The 20986-nt window shown below is 41.6% G+C and overlaps 1 protein-coding gene across 6 annotated transcripts in view; it reads left to right on the forward strand.

Moving 5' to 3' along the window:
* Positions 1 to 20986, forward strand: part of ATXN1 (ataxin 1) — a 273999-nt gene that overhangs the window by 87409 nt on the left and 165604 nt on the right. For all 6 annotated transcript variants that reach the window (XM_034762357.1, XM_034762353.1, XM_034762358.1 and 3 more), the window contains one exon: positions 10541 to 10612. The gene's annotated coding sequence lies outside the window, so the exon portion shown is untranslated. The remainder of the gene's footprint in view (positions 1 to 10540; positions 10613 to 20986) is intronic.

Below are 20986 nucleotides of genomic sequence, written 5' to 3' on the forward strand. Positions count from 1 at the left end.
TGCCAAATGTAGACATGGGAGTGTGCTGTGGCCTCAGTGCAGTGACAGAACTGCCTACTCAGTTTCACTAGTTCCCCATGTTGTTTGGGTCTTCCAACAGTGACATGGGAAACATTTTTTAAGTAGGAAATTGTGAATATAAACTCAAAAAAATTATAAGGGAGAATTACAGGCAGGTATATTATCTGGTACAATTTAAACTCATTTTTAAAATTTGCCTAGAATGCTAGCTCAGAGTGTCCTTTAATACAAATGCTTTATTTGCAAGAAACTCTGTTTCAACTCATGAATTATTGTGGTCGGAGAGGAGAAACATATTGCAGAATAGAAAGCAGTTTAATATTCTGATAACAATATAATTTTAGGTCATGGCTTTTTCTTTGTGTAGTTTTCGTTTATTTCCTGCATCAAAAATTCCTCTTGCAGCACGAGTGAGCAGATCTGTCCGAGCCTCCTGTTTTTTTGTTGGGCTCCCAGCTGGAAATCCCTCCCTCGATTTTTCCATTGATAAAGAGTCACAAAGGGAATCTAGAATAGAGGAATGGGAGGAAATAGAACAATGTGTACTCTTGGACTTGAATCACAAAAGAGTTAACTAATGTAGATACAGTATTGAACCAGTTGCATTCCTTTCATGGTCAGACTCAATTAGCTGTGGTCTTAACATTTGTAGTTGTCTTCAAAGTCATGTAACAAATCAGCTGTCTATTGTCTTCTTACTACAGATACTCTGAAAGAGTATTGCAAAGCATTTTTTTTCTTTTCCATAGACTATTTTATATGACCTTCAGGAATTCCAAGTCGCAACAGGGGGCCAAAGACTATACATACAAAATGCTCTTATTGTTAATTTATAAAATGTGGCTTTCACTAATAAAATAAAAACGTGACATTTATGGAGACCTATTAATGAATGCAGCAGTGTAGGCCCAATTCTGCTTCCAGTGAAACTAAGGGCAGTTGACTTCGATGAGAGCAGATGCAGGCCCTATAAGATACCTGGCTAACATATAGTTTCATTTTATTCTGATAATGGTGGAAGTAATAATAATAAGTCAAATATTGGAATTATTTAGAATAAAATATTTATAAAACTTCTTTTGATGCAGTTATATATGATAGTATTTTTGGGGGGGAGGAGGGTTATGTATTTGTATTTGAGTTTACAATGCTTTAATTTAATATATTTTATGTCCCATCAGTTTTTAATTGCTGAACTACTGAAGCAATTATTTGTTCTTTAGATTCATTATTATTTTTATTATGTGACAAAGTTCTGTCCTTGACTCCGTGGGTCCTGTGTTTCCTGATGGATTTTTGCTAGCCTCAGAGGCTCACTGTGACCCTCCACATAGCCCTTCTCTCTCTAGAGGCAAGGGTCACAGTCTACTGAGCCATTTTCATCATAAGCCAGCAAGGGAGGTGAGGAGAAACAACCCTCCCTCACACAGTCTCTGTTGTCTCCCAGTATCAGTGATTAATCAGGGAGGGGAGGGGGGAGCCCGGGCCCGCCCTCTACTCCAGGCTCCAGCCCAGGGACCCTAAACTTAGCAGCTATGAAAGCTGACTTTTGGAAATAGAATATGTACAATTCCCGGGCTACTTCCCCACAGCAGCCCCCACTCAATATCTTCTTCACAATTACCTCAGGGCCTCCTTCCTTGCACCTGATATGGCTTCGTACTACTTCGTTCCTCCAATAGCACAGCTCCCTCCTATAGCTCCTGACACCCACACCGCACTGACTAACTGAGAGGCTTTTAACTAGTTCCAGCCAGTCCTTAATTGGCTTCAGGTGTCCCAATCAATCTAGCTGTCTCTCCTGCCTTCTAGAAGAATCTTAATTGGCCCCAGGTGTCTTGATTAACCTGGAGCAACTGCCATTTGGTTACCATGGTACCAGGGATTTGTTTAGCCTGGGGCTAACATACCTGTTCCTCACTACTTTACTGTAGCCATCTGACCTTGCCCCATCACAATTAGTATTAGTATTATTTATTATTTTATATTTATATTGTGCCTAAAGGCCATTACCAGATTGGGACCCATTGTGTCAGGTGCTGTACAGACATATAAGAAGTCCTTGCCCCAAAGAGTTTAGTGCTCCCTCCTGTAAGCACCTTCCACTATCACTGACTTCAGTGGAAAAGGAGAGTGCTCAGCACTGTGCAGGATCGAACCCCTTGTGAGCCTTTTGCTCTTTCAAGGTGTACCCTGAAGCTGCCATCTTGGCTCATCCTCTGGTCTGAAAGAGTGATGCCCTCCCCCCCCCCCCCAAAATCTTGGCAAAGTGCCATACGATGAAGTCTATCTTCTCTCTTGTCAACATCACGTCAAAATATACAAAGTAAATATCCTTAAATCAAACGCTAATCTAAATTAAATCTAAATTCTCAAGCTGCATTTTCCTTGTTTTGCCTATCTGTACATTTCTGTTATCGATGGAAATATTTTTTGGTGAGCCTGTGTGGGTGAAGTGAAATTGACATTTACCCACCTTGACTGATAAAATCTAATCCTTTCAACCCTATCTATTGATTAGATGCATGTTCTTCTTGTTGATTTTTCTAATGAAGTTGTTACCTCCTTTTCAAAAAAAAAAAAAAAAAAAAGGGGGGGGGAACAAAAAAGCAAAATACTGTCAACTGAAGCATAAAAACAATCTTTACATCAGAATGAAGTATAAGAAATTAGTGTGTGCATTCTAAATACAAAGCCAAGGAATTGCTTTCAGATGAAACAAAGCAGAAACTAGGTGAAATAAGAGCGATTGTAAATTGATTTTATTGCCCTAGCATTTTAATTCAGTAGGATTCTTGTTTTTGTTAACCCAGAAGGACTGTACTTGGTCAGCACCTAAATTTCGTGGGTTTCCCATTGTCGCTCTGCCTGAAACTTTACTCCTGTGGGGATGAATTGGCTCTCAATACGTTTACTGCTTCATCATAATGAAAGCACATATGAAAGGTGCAATGTGTCCTCACCCAAGATAGGCTCCCAGGATGTGTACGTTATAGTAGCACAGCCAATTTTTCTTGATAGCTGCTTTGTACGATATACAGAGACCGCATGCAAATGCACGATATAGCAGATGAAAATGACAAACTAACTCTGACAGAATCAAATAGGGTAATAGTTGGTGAACCACAGAAATAAAGTTGTACTGCATTAGCCTTAAGAGACTTGGAGTCTTAAAAAGAAAGCTGTCCCTAATAGTGTGCATCTTGAGTGTTTAGGAAAGGACAAAGTGCCCAGGCATTGAAGGGGAGTGAGGGGTTGGCCATAAAAGTACATTGAAATACTCTTGTTGATGTCTTCACTCTTCACAGCAGAAATAATCTCTTCTGAAGGTGTTCTTCTATTTAATATGAAAGTGTTAAAACAAACCCAGCCATCACTAGACATTTATCAGAAATCATGGCAATTTATTTGAAAGCATTACTTACGGCTTTGGGCAACTGCGAAGCTAACAGGATTGAAGCAATGCAAGCAGCAGCTAAAATTATAGCCGCAGTTACCAAAAGAAATTCATTTACTGACATTTGAATGTAGCATTAACCCTCCATTAAAATGGCAGCAATATTTTAAAGAGGTTTTAATGCAAATGGCGAAGATGTTCTTTCTCTTTTAATCTCTAGAGTGTGTGTGTGTTGCTTCCATATTCTTTCACTACAAGTAGTAGAAGTACTATTCACATGCTTCTAATAGAAAAAACAGTGCAGTTCAGTAGATGGTTATAGGACTGACAGTCAGGAGACCTGGTGTTATTTCTAGCTCTGTCACAGATTCACTGCATGGCCTTGGGCAAGTCATTTCCCCTCAGACCTCTCAACCTGCCATGCCCCCAAATTATTCATGCAGGGAACATAAAATGATGTAGGATTCCTTCCTGTAGTTCAAACAACCCTTTCCGGGGAATTATGGTATGGCCCCTGCATCTGGCCACAGGTTAGGCCGGGAAAACCTGGATGAGCAATCTGCTCACTTCTTTGTATACAAGGAGCAACACTGGGAGAGACTGGGCATACCTCTGGGCCAGTTTCTCCAGTGCTCCTCCTGGGGTGGTACAGTTCCATGCTGGTTCCTACACAAGACAGTGATGTGAAAGTCTTCACTTTTTAATCTGTGTGAACTTTGGATACAAATCCCTGTGCTCAGGGTAGGACTCCACCTCTGGTGTACAAGTTTTTCTTAGCAGGACAATCTTTCCATGACATTTGGGCTGGAAGAAGCCTCATACAGTAGGTCAAGTCCAAACCCCTGCACCTGATGCAAGTTATTCTTTGCACCAGTCACGTGAGTGTGACAAAACAAGAGATGGTGTCTGTTAATGAGATGTTCAATGTATAATCTAAGCAAAATTAAAAGTCTCAGATGTGTGTGTTACAGAGAGAAAAGCTGAACTATCGAATTTGAATTCCTTTAAGACTATTAAGAGTTGAAAGTCATTTTATATGTCATTGAAAAGGTAATTTTCCCTGCATTTGCAATAAAGCCTCTCAGTATCATGAGGCATTAATCACCACCATTCAGCAATATACAAACAAATATGACTTTTTTTGTAGATTTGATAGAATTTTATTCATTCAAAAGGTTACACTCAACTAGCAAAACCCATTAATTACCACAAGACTGAATGTGCTTATTCCTTGGATAGGGAACCCTATGAATGCATATGAACGTGTACCTGCCATACTCTCACTAGCACAGAAGCAATGGGAACCTCGACTTTGTGCTGTCTTTATGAATTCTGACAGTTTCCCCAGGCATTTTGCCCCCTCGTTCATTAGAATTGGGGGCCCATAGTACAGGTTTTTAACTGCTGCTTGGCCAACTCCACTTTCTCTCATATTGTGCAACAGGTGGTCAGACAGATTTCTTGATACAGTTTTTTTCTGATGGAAAGCAGAACTTATTTTTTGGTCTGAAAATTTCCTCAATTTCCCTCCCCTCTTTTTCCAGCAAGCTCAGTTCTGTGCTCTGAAGATGGGGCTTAGCATTCAGGATTTTCACTGTTAAGTATGGAGACTCTGGTACTGGTTTCTCCTCTAGTATCTGTGACCATCATAGGTCAGCCCTTCAGTTGGTGTAAACTGGTATAGCTTCATTAAATGGAGCTGTGCTGATATACACCAGCCGAGGATCTGGCAGCATAGCCTATATGTTTGAAAGGAATTACTAGAACCATTTGGGAGGTCTCTGTATGCCTGTTTCTTCAGTTCTCTTTCACCTATTCTGTACCATAGGTTCTCCCTACTCATGCATTCTCTTTCTCCAGCAGAGCAGAGCTTCTGCTCCAACTCCTGCTACCCAAAAAACTCTTTCAATCTCACTTCTTCTATTTTCCTATTATTATAAAAGGAAGACTGCTGCTCCCAATTCTTCTTGTTTACGGGTGACACAAGGAGAAAGGGGGCACCGCACACAAGTGTATGGTTCACACATCCTGGATCCGAGCTCTGGCCCTGAAACTTGAGTTAGCACTTTAACAGTGTGAGGAACAGAAACAGCAATACCACAGCACCATTAGTAGCCAACTGTTGGATCTTTGTAGTGCAATGTGTGAGATAGATTGTGTGGGTTTTGCTCAAGTTTGCAGTATTTTGTATGACCTCTAGAGAACTGGATAGTTGCTCTGCAGGTCCAGCTGTGCAGACTCCGGTGATATGTATCCACATTTTTCAGTGGATATCGCTGTATCTGATTTTAACAATCCCATACATTTACATTTTTAAATTTTTGTTACTTCATTTCCAGTGAGGAAGTAATATGATAGCAAGGTGGTTTTGTGTTACCAGGCCATACCTTGTTTTTCTGTCAGTTTTTGAGAATGAGACCGAAGGAAGGGGTCAAAACCACTCAATCGTTGTTGTTTATTAATTGAGGTCTGGCAGAGCTTTTTACATTCTGGCCTTATTTTTTGTTTTTCGTTTACATATGGAAAGAAAAAATAGAGTTCCCAGAAAATGAAAAGAGAAATTGGTTAGTGACTGATTCTGATGAGGAGGAAATGGCGTGCAGGATTAAAATAAAGGTGCCTCTTGGTGGATATATTTGTCATTACAGTGTCACTCTCCAAAAGTGCAGATTCTAAAGGATGAGAATACTTCAGAGACCAAGCCGCAGATCTTTTGCCACTTGCTGATGTTCTAAGATGCAGGCATGCTGGTTTATCAGAATATATTCCTCCAGGAAGGCTCTGTGATGGGGAATATTTAACTGTGCATTGTACTTTGCTGCAGCTGTGGATTTTTCTTTTTTTAAAAATATCACAGCCGTTCCTGCATCGTCTAGTTAATTCTGTTCCTATTCAGATAGTGCTAATGACAGAATGTTGGGATAATTATATCTTCCATTTCCTTACTGTAGCTTCTTTCATCCTAAAGGACCCATAAGTATTTTATAAACTTCGGTCCGATGCTGCAGTGAGCTCCATGTGGATGGACACCTGCACAGAACCCAGCTGACTTCATATATGCTGGGATTGGCCTGCATGGAGCAGCTTGCAGGATTGAAGCCTAAACTCAGTGCAGATGGAATTTTAGGAGAAGCTAGCTGTCAAATTAACAAGTGTCTAGTGAGCAAATGCGAACTGAGATTTTTTCAAAGGCTCATAATTTGGCCAAATTTAGGTGAGATTGCATAGGCAGAGCAAAAGGTACATCCATGATACAAAGGCCACCCCCCTGCCAAATTTCCAGAGGTGCTGGAGTTTCTCAATGAAACAATAAGAATTATTTTTAACGTGGACAAAACAGTGTGCGTTTCCTTAGCCATTTTCTCAGAAATGGCTGACCCTTTATTGCTGAAAAGTTCAGCCTGAGGCAGGCACCTGGCATGGAAAATTTCAGCACAAATGGCTAAATTTTGGCAAAATTATAAGCACCTGTAAATAGGATCTTTATATTAGGAACTATTGGTTAACCTTAACTTTAGGTGGTGCTACCAGCTACACCAATTTAAAAAAAAAACTGTAGTACCCACTTTTCAGGACTGTTGGCCATCTGCGCACACCATAAGGATTGTCCTTGCTTAGGTAGCAGCCATCTACCAGGGACAGAGAATTTTCTCACCCTCCAGCAACTGCATACTTAGTAAAGAAGACCATACTTTTCCTAAGTATGATGGGGAACAGAACGGCTGCCCTTACATCAGGGGAAAAACAGAACTTTCAGTTCTTCTATCTGGGGATTATGATGACATTTGAAGGTGGCCACGATAAAGATATTGATAGGAGATTAGGAAAAGCAAACACTGCTTTTGGAAGGATGAACAACATCTAGTCAAACAGAGGTCTCCACAGCATGCTATAGGTCAGATTATACTATGCGATTGTACTAAACATGCTACTGTGTGGAACAGAGACTTGGGCAATGACAGTAGATAACAAAAAGAGATTGGAGCAGCCCATCACAGATGACTGAAGAAGATACTAAACATTTCATGCAAAGACAAAATAATAAATGCCACTGCAAGGGAGCTGGCAGAGCAGGATGTGTTAGAAAATACAATGAAAGAAGATTTAGGTGGTAGGGACGTGTATACTGTCTGGAAGATGGGAGACATACAAAGCAAGGATTGAATTGGGTACCCAAGGGAGGAAAAAGAAAGTGAGGAAGGCCAAGGAAGAATTGGCAGAAGACCAGGACAGAGGATATTGAATACACTGTCTTCAGCTGAGAAGAAGTACCATGACTAGCGAGCCACCATAATCAGTGGAGGAACTGGATTGCCCGATGTATCAACGGCAAAGGAGGAACTAAGGTCTAAGGCTGGCCACTGACTCCTTTCCTCTTTCTCTTTCTACTGTTCCCATTCTGTTTGATGCCTTGGAATAAACAAATCAATCCAGTGGGCATTTTTACCTGATCCCTCTTTTACTTTGTATGGTGGTTCTTCCCCATCCCCCACACCTTGAATTAGAGGTGGAACTGATAGTGGCCTAATGTTCAGTATGGAGGCTGCCTGAGCTCTTCATCTGCCAGCCCCCTTAGCATTGACTGTGCTCAGAAAGTAAACTACCAAGCTTCAGCCATATCTTCTCTTTGTAAAACTAAGGAGAAGCTGGCAGTGGTTGAGGCACCTGCTGGTTTTTTGAAGCTCTCTTTCACTTTGTCTATGGCTATCAGGACTTGCATAAAAATCCTGGTAGGTAGTGGATGTTGCCCTTCTCTCTCTTTCTCCTGTCTAGTCAAATGGCTAATCTAGTCAAAGTCATCTTGGAGACTCAAGCAGAAAGAGCCATGGTTAGAACAAATGAACTAACCTTCCAGTTTTGGGCCTCCCACTACAAAAAGGATGTGGACAAATTGGAGAGAGTCTAGTGGCGGACAACAAAAATGATTAGGGGGCTGGGGCACATGACTTATGAGGAGAGGTTGAGGGAACTGGGATTGTTTAGTCTGCAGAAGAGAAGAGTGAGGGGGGGATCTGATAACAGCCTTCAGCTACCTGAAGGGGTTTCCAAAGAGGATGGAGCTCGGCTGTTCTCAGGGATGGCAGATGACAGAACACGGAGCAATGGTCTCAAGTTGCAGTGGGGGAGGTCTAGGTTGGATTTAAGGAAAAACTATTTCACTAGGAGGGAGGTGAAGCACTGGAATGGGTTACCTAGGGAGGTGGTGGAATCTCCATCCGGAATGGTTTTTAAAGCCCGGCTTGACAAAGCCCTGGCTGGGATGATTTAGTTGGTGTTGGTCCTGCTTTCAGCAGCGGATTGGACTAGATGACCTCCTGAGGTCTCTTCCAACCCTAATCTTCTATGATTTTATGAACGTTTGTTTGTGTCGGGTTGATCAGCAGAAGAATGCTGCAGTACTCTTCAGAAACATTTCACTTAGGGTTCCTGATAGACACAGAAAGGAGCTCCATATTTCTACTGGAGGATTGTTTCCTGAGGCTAAAGTCTCTGATTATTGTGTTGTCATCTCAGGACTACCCACCATTTCAGTCTCTATTGAATCTGTTGAGAGGAATGGCTTTCTGCCAGTATCTAGTTCCATTGGCTCAACTTCATCTAAGGCTGTTGAAATAGATTCTGATCTGTAGGTCTTCCATAAGAAGAATCTTGGATATCAAGTGATGATACTCAAGTAGGTCAAGATTTTCTTTGTACAGTGAACAGTCGCAAATAACAAAATAAAGGGAATGCCCCTGCAAGACCCCCAAAAGATTCCATGGGATGATGGATTCAAGTCTACTGGTACGGGCGCTCATACAGAGCCTCCTCTGGTCTAAGGCAAATGGTCCTCTTCAGGGATATCTTTCCTCTTTGGAATCTACCAGAGCTCAGAGCTGTCCTCCTAGCTCTGGTCAAGTTAGGAAAGGTTTACCAAGATCCTTCCTCTAACATTGTCATTGCTTTCATAAATCATCAAGTGGGATCAAGTTGCACATCTCTTCTCAAGGAAACCCCCCTCCTTTTCAAGCACACAAAATGCCATCTTCAGTTCACACTCTGAGAAAACAATGTGTACTAATACATTGTATAAGCAGGAAGCAAACTTATAGCAGACAGAGGACTTCGAGCAGATCCATATCTCAAACAGTAGTAGAAACTCTGAGGGTATATCTTCACTACCCGCCGGATTGGCGGGCAGCGATTGATCCAGCGGGGATCGATTTATCACGTCTACTCTGGTTGTGATAAATTGACCCCTGAGCGCTCTCCCATCGACCCCTGTACTCCAGCACCGTGAGAGGCGCAAGCAGAGTCGACGGGGGAGCAATAGCAGTCGACTCACTGTGGTGAAGACACCACGGTAAGTCGATCTAAGTACGTTAACTTCAGCTAGCTGAAGTTGTGTAACTTAGATCGATTCCTCCCGCCCTGCCGCCCCCCCCCCCCCAGTGTAGACTAGGCCTAAGAAATCTGCACATACACCTGTTCCCTGCAACAGAAAACCAAAGTGTTAAAGGCCTCTGCAACAGATACAGGGGCATGGAGGAAGAAGCCCAAGCTGCCTTCATGATGAAGTGGCTCTTTCGTCCAACCTGCACAATTCTTCGTACCTCTAATTTGGAGGGTTATAAAGAAAGTCACAAAGGATAGAGCGAAATCATTTTGATAGTAACGCAGTGGCCAAGCAGTTGTGGGTTAGCATGCATGTCAGCTGATAGTAGTCCTCCAGTTGATCTGTCCCTGCAACAAGCTATATTGTCACAAGGCAACACCATGTCATGATCACAACCTAGCATTGGTATCAGTCTGGCTTGTAAACAGCTCCTTGGACAAATCTAGGTCAATACACAGAGTTCTGGCTACTCTTCTAGAGAGAACTCCAGACCCCACTGAAATGAATGGCAAAACTCCTATTGACTTCGGTGGGGCCAGGATTTCACTCCTGGTCTTTGGAATGGAGGACACCTCAGCTATCTACTACAGAATCTGGACAGTGTTCATTTTCTGGTACAGGGACAGGAAGTTTGGTGCTAATGCCATTGATGCAGATACTGGCCATTCAGTTTCTATTTTTGATTAATTTATTGTTTAAATTTTAAATTATTCAAAAGTTTAGTTTGTTTCTCCTTGTACTTTCAGATTACATTTTTGGAAGATCTCAACTGGAGCTGTGGATAAAAGAACAGAAGGAAGGGAGGCAGTGACTGAATGGTAGGAAAATTCTTCATCCCTGGCAGATGCCTCCTACCTGACTTGGAACTGGAGTGGGGCGGAGGGAAGGAAATTCTCTTTTATGGTGAACTCTGATATAATGCAACTTAATCATAGTGAGCCTACTCAACTTCACCTAATTGTGAAAAGGAATTAAGTCCTGAATTAATGCATTTCCATGGGTTTTTATTACAAGTAGAGTGAAATTGTATTACACACTCCAGATTTTACAATGATGTGGAAATCATGTTGCAGTACCTTCACCACCATTACGTTATAACTATAAACAGACCCTTTAGAATAAGACCTTTTGAGATTTTTTTTTTTGTAAAGTGCATGTTAGGCAGATTAGACAGCCAAATCCCTGACTGAGCATTCAGCATTTGTTACCGATAGTGAATTTCTGCTAAGTGCAGAGTCACTTTATTTTCTAGGTGAGGGTTGCTTTGTGCACCCTGCAGAAAGGAGAGCTTAATTCCAGATGTCATAGGGGAAGCCACGGGGAGGACCAGCCATTAGTAACTGTTCTGAGCAAGGAGATTACATGATGGTTGGGGCACCAGATTTCCCCTGCTATTGAGGACATTTCCCCCTTTTTCTCAGAGATATAGATAAATACCTACTGTTTCTTCCTTCCCCATAGAGATTAACATTTTTATGAAGGTGTATATATCAAGCATTTAGCTATCTAATCTAAGGTTTTTGCCTTTACAATAAAAGCAGTGGCAATGCCAGCAGTGTTCCCAGACTTTGAGCTCCTCCAACCACACACAATGAAACAGAGTGCAGCACAGTAAAATGCAGTATACTTTAATACTTTGTGAGGAAGGCCCTTTATCTCCTTGGGGCCTTTCCCATTAGCCTCCTTGCCTGCTGCGCCTTCTCCATCTGGTCTTTTGTGTGCTCATCATCACCAAGGTCCTGGCAAGCTGCATCAGCTAACCAGATGGCTTGTTTGTCAGGACAGAATCTAGCTCTTCATGGAAGGGCAGCCTGGGAGGTCGGGTTATTGTCCCAGCACCTTAATAATAATAATAATTAATTAATACCTAGCTCTTCTCTGGTGCTTTTCATCAGTAGATCTCAAAGCACTTTACAAGGTAAGGATGTTGTGCTACCACTGCTTTGCACTGTGCTCAATGTCCTGACACCTTATATAGGCCTATTGATTGTGGACCTTAGAGGCCAGGTGTGCCCTAACAGTCTCATTGCTCCAAATCCCAAGTAAGACCCTCATGTTGGCCTTTGGCCAGCTCATAGCTTGACTGAATGCTTTCCCTGGAGTGGGAAGTGAATGCTGGTGTTCACAAGTGCTGTAGTTACCTACAGCAAGTCCTGTACATTATATACTAGTAAAGGATTTCCTGTTACTCAGTGTAATGCCTGTAGCAAGGAGGAACAGAAAGCTGGGGGAACCTGATAGGAAACACTCGCTGTGAAATGTGAAGTGTGGCGTTGTGGGATGGAGTTGGGAGAACTTGTGTAGCTGTATGTTTGTGGTTTCGTGTCCACTCTGGTGAGAAATGGTTGTAGAATGTGCATACTCAGCCAGATCTGAGCTAAGGACCTTGTTCCAACAAATCTGCACACAGACTTGATAACAGACAAAAGTATGTGGGGAGTGGGGAGGAAAATAGATAGATGTTATGACTGTGTCTTGTCTGAGTGATTTTTTTTTAAATTTAAGAGTCAGGAGGACGACTGTAAGTTGGGTAATGGTGTTAAAATTGTTGGACTACAATATAGAATCTAAAAAATCTAAAAGGGGAAGACAATGGAAAATATGGGATGGTGAATTGGAGCTCCCTTAATGCATCAGCCCATCTGTCTTGCTAGTTTCTTTGCCTTAATCATAGACTTCATTAAGTGTCTAATTTTCTTTTTTTAGCTTTCTGTCTTCCCCTTGTGCAAAAGTTAAGGAAGGGAAATGATTGGAGCTGGATTTACTTTTACATGAGAAAGGAAAAATAGTATTAGAAGAAGTTAATGATTGTGTTTGCTTGTACTGTAGATATAAGCTACGTCTACACTGGGTTTTTTGGAGGGGATGGGGGGAAAAATTTCCAATATTGCTGCCAACGTGGCAACTCCTCTGGTGATGGTAAACAGTGGGAGTGCTAGTGTTGACCAGCCTCCAATGGTTGCTAGTGATTTTAATGCTGTGTTGTCTAACTCTGCTCAGAGCAGGTCTAAACAACATGGGGTGAAATCCTGGCTCCATTGACTTTAACAAAGCCTGTATTTCAACCATCGCATTTAAAAATGGCAGGGGCTGCAGGACCATCACTAGTACTTTTACTTTTGCTACTATTAGTCATTAGCTATCAGGGCATAGAAACCTAGGGACAGATCTCTCTTACACCTTTGTATTTCTGCAGCAAATCTATTAAAGTCCATGGAATTACTCAAGGTTTATACCAGTATATATAAGATTACATTCTGGATCCAAAAGTTATAACCTTTTTGTTACTGTTCAGTGGCCTAGATGAAATGAGTTTTCAATCTCCATGCGGTTCCTAGTTGAATTTATATCGCAATACATGGAGCTGCATCAGTTTTTAGCAACAGTGGGAAATTTTTGCCAAAATCCGCAGTGTAGCTATGGCCACATACTTGCAGTATGTACTATGTGGAAGACACTGATTGACATTAATTAGGAGTGGGTGGTGAGAAAGTGTAAAAATAAAATTCCTTTCTGCAAGGTTTACTATTAGAAATAAAGTATGTGATGTAACACCGAATGTGTGCGTATGTGTGTGTGTGTAGAGGAGGTTGCCAATTCATCCTTTAGAACAATAGTGGGAGTTAAACATTACAGGTTTGAATGTCAATAAAAGTCTGGGAGTGCAACCTGTCTGTTGTGCACTGCTCCGTATCATGTGCTTCAAATTTGTTTCTGTTTGTTCGGAGCTCAAAATGCCTTGGGAAAAAAAACTAATGCTGTAGAATGGAATTTGTGGCAGAAAAACTGCTCCAAGTACTTTGTGTTAATACTAGGATATTTTGGGGACAAATCTATTCCAGAAGGGAAGGACAATTTTGTCTGTAAATTGTAGCAGGAACAGCACGTTAAAATTGAATAGGTCGTCAAGTAGTGAGTAGGTATAGTCCTGACTGATAATATTTCTCAAATCCTTCCCTATATGTATTCTGAGGATAAGAAGCAATGAATGGGTTCCACTGGATTAATGATTTGTGAAATACATTTTTATGTATGTCCAACTTTTCTTCTGAAATATATGGGCATTCAGCTGTGTCAACCTACATACAGTCTATTGGGCTGCATTAATGAATCCAAACCCAAAGGCTCTGTTCTCGAAGAACTGTCTTATGTGCAAGTATCTAGGGTTTATGTGTGTGGTGTTGGTGGAGAATTTTCTGTGGAACTTTTATACAGCGCTGTGTGTGTTTCTCTCTCTCTCTCTCTCTCTCTCTCTCTCTCTCTGTCTTGTGAGCGCACATATGCAGATTTTACATCCTTTATTAAAAAAAAAACGAGGGAGGAGGTGCAGATCTGTAGCCTGCGTGAGTCAGTATAGCTCTAATCAGGTGACTCTAGCTATGCTAGTTTACCCCTTATCTGCTCCACAAAATTCAGGGCCTTTCAGATTTGGCCTGGGTTGATACTAACCAAGAGCCAGATTCTGCTCTCTGTTACACTGGTGTAAATCCATAACAAGCCCACTGAAATCCTCTGAATTGCTCCAGATTTACAGTTTACACTAAGCCCCCGCCCCCCTCAGCGCCGCGCCACCGAAACAAAAAAAAACCCCTCGAGCGCCGCCCCGCAAACAAAAACAAAAACACTGCGAGTGCCCCCTGCCACCCCAACATTGGCCGCCCCTTATAAGGTGCCGCCCCAAGCACGTGCTTGGTCGGTTGGTGCCTGGAGCCGGCCCTGGCTGAGTCATTATGGAAAAGCTTGCATTGCAGTTGCTTGTGTCATGCCTCTGATCTGGAGAGAGGACTGTTATTTAGGGCCTTCAGTTCATTGCCTTTCTCTAGTCCCAAATCACTTTAAAACATGGTTAGAAATTAAAATGTCCACCTGCATTGGCAGTCTGAGCAACTGCTTTTAGAGATTGCTCTGGTTCTGGAAGAGAGTGCCTGAGAGCTGATCTACACTACTGCATAAGTCCATGTAACTTGCATCCTTCAAGGGTGTGAAAAAGGCACCCCCCCTCCCCCCAAGCGATGCAAGTTACATCGACTTAAGCGCTAACCACATAGGCGCAATGTCAGGTGGAGATGCTCTCCCGCTGACATAGCTTCTGCTTCTCGTGGAGGTGGAGTCATTATGCTGAGGGGAGAGCACTCTCCCATCGGCATAGAGCGCCTTCACCAGACGCGCTACAGTGGCGCAGCTGTGCCGATGTAGCACCGTCATGTAGACTTGCCCTGAGCCTCAGTACGTTGAACTCTGTGTATGTCTTCAATAACAGAGGTACTCTATCTTCTGTCAGCATGTAGTGCTACAGTAGCACAATGGATATTAGAAGTGGCTGAGCATAGCCTGCTCGTGCTACTGATCCTAATGCTGTCACTCTGACGTCTTAAAAGCTTCTGCCTCCACAGTGTTTACTGCTGGTGCCACACCACTTGGCTTGACTGATGAAAACTTCATAGATACTGGAATCAGGAAAAAGGTCTTGGGTCACCAGGTCCATTCCCTTTGTATCACAGCAGTTTTTATGCATAAAATTCTACAGAATCACAATCAGTTCCTTTAAGTCTATTTAATACCTCCAGTGATAGCAGGTCTGCCCCTTCCCTTGGGAGGTTACTCTTTTTTTCTGGGTATTTATTTGCCAAGTTGAGGAAGATCAATCTGAAATATTGAAAGCATGGAAAGCATGGTGGTGAAGGCATCCATTTTCTGTAGGGAATGGATGTGGAGAGGGGAAATCTTTAAATAAAGTACAAGTATTAGTGCAAAACACAACCGGTACCTTGGATGGTGTAAAAGAGGCCATATGGAAATAAGCACATACATGAGCAGTGAGGTTTCCTGGTTTTCCCCTGTGCTGGGCATGGCATTTACATTTCTACAATTTAATTAAAAAACAGTTGAGGTGCAAGAAGCTGAGCCTGTCTGTTTATTTTGGATAACTGTTTATTTGTATTTCAAAGGTTTACTTGTAGGTAGGTAAGTGACTAAACATGCAGTTAGTTACACAGAACATACAGCATATCTGATGCCGGAAATAAAGCCAGTTTGAGGTTCATACATTGGAAGAACTGTTCCGTTAAAGAGAAGAGTTCATCCTTACATACAGGTTGCACTGTTGACTGTTACTTGCATGTATTTATTACAGGATTATTCTTTGAAAACCTTTAATTCTGCATCTATTGGTAATTTCATATTGGTAGGTAAATATCCATTGAGTGTTTAACCAATTCATTTCTGGCTGGAATTTTACGTGCTGTTAATCTTCAGCAAGTTTAATGGTTGTGGAAATTTATTTGCTGTGAAACACCAGACAGTGAATTGAACAAAAATGCATGACTTGTAAAGAAAAACAACAAAAACCCACGTTTGAAGTCAGCCTAGGTTGTCATGTGTTTCTCTGTATAATTGCTATGTTAATGGCACCATTTTATGAAGTGCAGAGTGCCTCTGGAGAGAGTGCTTTGTGACTCAAATGGTAGTTGAGGTTACTCTGGTTATTAAAGATTAAGGATCTGATTCAAAGACCTTGTCTACACTGCCACTTTACAGTGCTGAAACTTTCTTGCTATGGGGTGTGAAAAAACACCCCTCTTGAGCAATGCAAGTTTCAGCACTGTAAAGTGGCAGTGTAGACAGTGCACCAGTGCGCTCCCAGAGCTGGTAGCGACTCCCCTCGTGGGGGTGGGTTTTTACAGCGCTCTCTCCCAGCGCTGGTGCCACGACTACACAGCCACATTAAAGCATGCCGCGGCAGCACTTTAATGTTGGTAGTGAAGACATACCCTTACATTTCTTTCTGTGTGATTGCTCTAGGTATGTAAGAAGAATGTCAGACTCTGAAGCCAAAGTCCCTGTTGAAATGCAGATGCAATTTTAGTAGATAATTGGAGCCTGTTGGACTTGTTCATGGTCTTTGCTTGTACTTTTATACATTTTTAATTACTCAAATAATTTGTTTCAGAGACACAAAACCCAGACTGTTACTATTCCCCTTTGGCAAACACAAATGCATTGTATTTTACTGTGTAAAAATTATAGTATCAAAGTGTTGACAGAGTATATCGTTATCCGCTGGTGAGAGTGTTCATCTGCTGCAATGTTAAAATAGCAATCATAATGCAAAAAGTCGCTTTAATATAGGCATACATCGTATGTGGTGCTTCACATGGTGAAGATACAGTAATTGTCCATGTCAAGCCATCAACCTTGGCACAAACTTAATTTTCCTGGATTGTGTTGACAAAATAAACTTTAGTAGGCCTGATTTTCCACTGGTCTCCCCCTTGTGCAGTAATTCACACTAGCGCAGGATGACTATAAAATACTGTTCTGATTTGGTTGCATTTCCCATCCAATTTGCAATGATGTAAATACATTTCCTTCCCTAATGTAAATGGCTGCACAAGGTACAGGCACAGAGAATCGGGCCATTAGGAGTTGAAATCTCATTTCTGTTTAATGACCTCACCCAGCCATTTAAAAGCAGGAAAGTGGTATGTGGTAAATGAATGCATTTAAGGTTACCGTTTGATGTTTTTTATTCCTTTAGGTCCTGACTCTACAGGCTTTACACAGGGAAAGCTTCAACTGAAGTCAGGGATTGGGAATTTTACCAAAGTGTTACCATAGGCCTCTTCCCAGGTCTTGCACATTGCTAGCGATCACCATGCAATGTTAAACTTCCAGGACTTGATTCTCATATACACAAGGTGATTTTACACTGTTCTGGCAGTGTAAAGAGGCCTTGAAGTGGGTGTAGATTACCTGGTTCCTGTTTACATTAAAGGCCCCTTTTATATTGCCAGAGCTATGTAAAGTGGTGTAAATGAGAATCAGATGCATTTAAAAAACAAAAGGTAAATGAAAAAAATGTGTATGTAAAGTGTTCTATGGATATAAATCCTTCAGTCATTGTATAACTATTTATAACTTGAATTAAACAGTTTAGGGTGACATGTACAGTTCCATCAATTTTTTGGGGAGAGCGGGTGGATGGTTTATGGATAAGTGGGAGGAAAATCTTTTCAGTAAATACTTTCTAGGGATGTGTCATTACAGAACATTCCCGGATTTAATTTGAAATAAAAAGTATTGTTAAAAATTTTCCCTGAGCCTCTTTTAAAGCAGTGTCTGTTCAGTTTAGTCAAGATATGTGTATCACAGTTATCATCCTGTTCTCAATTCCTTGTTACAAACCTGTACAGCATGAAACAACAAATGGTCTTTAATACAACACACAGAGACACAGCCTAAAATACTTTTTAATCTACTATACTAGTACATTGTTGTACTGTAAGTGCTTTCCCAACAGTGTTTGTAGCACAAAATAATGTTCTCACAGTTCAAATGCTTCAGAGGTCAGCAGTGACCACCTTTGCGTGTAGGCTAAGAACCTGGAATATCCGGTTTCGTCTTGAAATGGCTTTCTTTTATTTAATTACCAGGTTTTTACCTTTTTTAAAAAGTGGCTATACTGGAAATACTGGCACAGCCATAGGTATATAGCAGTGAGAACAGTGCTGCTATTATATCTGGGATGGGTTTAAAGCAGCGATTTTTTTTAAATTAAATTTTTGGCAGAATTTTGTTTTGTTTGTGAACTTCAAAGTAAACTATTTCCCCCCCAAAACTACTGCTTTTGTATATTTGGGAAGGAGCAATCTCTCCTTCAAGAGATAATGTATAAGTACTAGGAACTGTATATCTCCTATCTATCTAAGGAACGTATGTAGCCTCTGTTAACATAGTATCTGAGTGCCTCGCCATTTTTAGTGTATGTATCCTTACAACACCCCTGTGAGGTAGGAAAGTGCTATAATGCCCATTTTACAAATGGGGATCTGAGGCACAAAGAGGCTACAGTCTGGATCCACAAAGGGACTTAGGTGTTGCAGTGCTGAGCATTGCAGTGTCTAAAAGTCAGGTGCTATGAAAATCACTGGAACTACACTGAGATCCGCAAATCCTGACTTACGTGTCTAGGCTCCCTGTACAATGAATGAGGAGAAAAAGTTGCCTAAGAATGTGATCTACAAAAGCCGTCATGCCTAAACCAGCCAATGGCGGATGCTGAGGAAATGGGGAATGCTAAGCCCCACCCCTCTCAAGGAGGTAGTCGTCTAAATTGGGCTGCCGGGAGGTGCTAATCCCTGCTAGATTAGATTCCACAACCAGGAACCCCTCTCCTGGATTTTTTGTGAGAATGAGTTAGGCACCTGCCTCTCAGTCCAGACAAAACTGTGGCAGCAGGAAGTGGTGCTGCTTACTGCACTGATGATGATTTAGCGCAGCGGTTACAGAACTCGGCTGTGATGTGGGAGACCTGCGTACAATTCCAATCTCTTTTCCTGAGGGAGAGAGAGGATTTGAACTGGGATCTCCCAGCTCTGTGAAGAGTGCTCTAACAACTGAGGTGGGGCTCCCTCGGTCTCTCCTGTTGAAGCATTTCTAATTTGGATAAATAATTAAAGGCTAATTGGAGCAGGGGGACTGAACTCTGACTCTTCTCCCTCATAGGTGGGTGCCCTACCTGCCAGGCTATAGAGTCATTCTTTGTGTCTGCTCCAATGTTTCTGTACGTATTTACCCACAGTGGAACAGCTTCAACAGGAGAGACTGAGGGACTCTCATGTTAGAATATCCTATAGCTCATGGTTAGAGCCCTGTCCTGAGAGGTGGGAGACCCCTGTTCAAATCCTTTCTCTACCTCTGGTAGAGGGGAGAAATGAACCCATGACTCCCACATTCTAGATGAATGCTCCTACCCCCCTGTCAGATTTTGAATGGAACCTGTAGGCAGCCTCTGAGCATCGCTACTTGATGGGGCCCCACAAGCGAGATAGGCACTCTTCTGCTTATCTTCCCCCAGTTTGCAGATCACCGTGTGGCTTAGGTAGGAGATAGGCATCTGGATGCCTAAAGAAGGGCAGCAGTGCACATGCCCAGAGGCAGAAACTTAAGTGCCTAGGGAATTTTTACCCTGAAAACTGAGGTGCTGGGTGAGTTTAGGCACCTACAGGCTTATGTGGTAGCCATGCAGGAGTTTTGTGGATTGCACCAGTGCCTAAAATTGGGATTTAGGTGCCTAAGTGATGTACCCAAGGTCACACAGGAAACCTGTGCTAAAGCAGGGAATTAAACCTAGATTTCTCAGGTCCCAGGCTGGCACCCTGACCACTAGACAATCCTCCTTCTCTTCTCTTTAGTTTAGAACTCTAGGAATTGGGCTGAGCCTAGCCATGAACTATTGTTGTGAGGGCACCTGTGACTAGACCACTAACTCATCTGCAGTGAAACGCTGTTAAAAGGAATTCCTTTATGTCATTAAAATTCATTCAGGGAGGTCTCTCTATTGGTGGAGTGAAAAGGTGGGGAAGAGTTTTTCCTTTCATTTAGGCCTGAAATTTAGTGTGTAAAATTAAGTGATGTTCTGCTATGGACATCAAAAGACACATTGATAAATTTACTTCTTTCATGCTGTAATTGTGAATTGTGTTTTGATATGTATTTTCACTTAAAGTTCAGAACAGATGGAAAATGTTCTTTAAAAAGTCTATATAGGTCAGCTATGCTGCAAAATGGCTGTTCATTAGGACTGGAGATTTGGTCACTAATTCCATATTGGAAGGAAAAGGACTTCCCAAAAAGTTCATTATATCAGTTTTTCTATAACTATAGATTCCATGGCATATATAAATAGTCACAAGTAAAAGTACTTTGCTTTATAGTTGTTCATGGTGATCTCATTCCTTACTATGTGGTCTGCACAGGACTACTCTGAATATGGGTAGGATTTTTTCCTTTCTAATGTTTCTACATCAGTGTATCTGAGAACACTCTGTAGATATTTGACCATCTGGTTCCTTTAATTCTGCTGAATTTACCAGAAGAAAAAGTAATGTGTTATGCCTTTCTAAATATAGTTCTCGTTCCTTGATTGAAAATTGAATCACTTACCCTGTGAAAGACTGTGATATTTTGTATTTTTCCCTTGCTGCATTCTGAATACATTTGTGGAAATTAAAAACCTTAGTACAGGTGGTCATTTCTCTGAAATTTATCACCATGTTTTTGTTGCTTTGGGACACAAATGTTCTCTGTGTCTGGTAAAGAAGAAAGGTATTACTGCTCTTCAGGAAACCCTCTTTATTATCTGATCTCTTTTTATTTACTAGATGATAGTGCAAAGTAAAAAGATTAAAAAA

This window comes from Trachemys scripta, chromosome 2, assembly GCF_013100865.1.
Source record: "Trachemys scripta elegans isolate TJP31775 chromosome 2, CAS_Tse_1.0, whole genome shotgun sequence".
Taxonomy (NCBI): Eukaryota; Metazoa; Chordata; order Testudines; family Emydidae; genus Trachemys; species Trachemys scripta.